The sequence below is a fragment of the Haemaphysalis longicornis genome, unplaced genomic scaffold, assembly GCF_048455015.1.
Source record: "Haemaphysalis longicornis isolate Haplotype H1 unplaced genomic scaffold, Haemaphysalis longicornis Haplotype H1 scaffold_11, whole genome shotgun sequence".
NCBI lineage: Eukaryota > Metazoa > Arthropoda > Arachnida > Ixodida > Ixodidae > Haemaphysalis > Haemaphysalis longicornis.
Window position 1 is genome coordinate 51,740,784 of NW_027526214.1, and position 1,261 is coordinate 51,742,044.

Here is a 1,261-nt window from a genome sequence, read left to right on the forward strand (position 1 = left end):
CATTTCTACCTCTTATTCATTGAACTTGTATTACACAAAAATATTCTGTTGTAGAATCTCTCATCATTTGCGCCTCCATTCGCTACGCTGGTTACCCACCAATCACAGTTTCTTGAAACGACAATGCCCCCACTTTTTCAGTGCTACATTTTTATACACCATGGACAAACTGCAGATGCTATATCATCGTGCTCCCAAAAATTGTGTTGGTCAGGACAGTGTTAAATGACAACATTTCAAACATCTTCGTTTTCTTGTTGTAAGATGCTTTTTCGTTGCAGTTTTTGGACCATGGCTCTGACTTGCTCCACGGAACTGATATCAGCCTATCGAAAATCCCAAAATTGACCAGAGTTACGACTTTGCGCACAATACCTTTTTCCAGCCTTATATATTCTAATCGAATGTTCATCAAAACAGGAAGGAGCATCCACTAGATTACTCTAGGCTGATCCTCCTTGCCAGTGTTTCGGAGTCATTCCACTGTCTATGACAAACATTTTCCTTTTTGTTACGTAATGATTTCCGCTGCTCGAACGGCTGTAAATGAATGTGCTCTTGATAGACATGCATGACGATTTATTTATGGTAACCGAGAAGGCATTTTGAAGGAATTCGTGTTTCCATTTTAGAGTCAGAATTCACAAAATTGTTTGACCAATGAAGCAAATTGGGCTGGTTGCTACTATTTCAGGGCATCCACGTGCTGCTTTTTTGGTCCTGTCTATTGAGAAGTTTTGGCTGTACGAGAAAATCTCAAAACTGAACGAAAAGTTTTCTCCACGATCTAACGGTTCGATTGAAAATATCAAAACGCCATCGTCGCTCTCCCATTGCGACTGAGTCGTTCTGAGGAAACCTATTTAACGGTGCATTTTATGAGGACGCCAGGACAAAATTTCGTTCCTATGTTGATGAGATTGCCACAAAGATAATGGACCATTCATCGTTGCGCCATCCATCAAGAATGACTACAGAGTTTCTGACCCGCAGCCGGCACGGGACCTGCACGGGTAAGAAAAAAATCCACCCGAAACAGGGAATCTTGGGTTAGAAAATATCATAGCTCAAAAAAAAAGGCTTGGGCTGGTGACGTAGAACCAGGACCTGAAAATCGATGTGCAATTAACGTAAAAGATTTCATACCAAGAGATGAGTCTAAAAAAGAGAAAGGCGACTAATTTGATGGAGATCAGAAATTATCAAGTTCCGAGGCAAAGAATCGACCAGAGCAGAGCGTGACAGAAGACGGTGGGCTTCG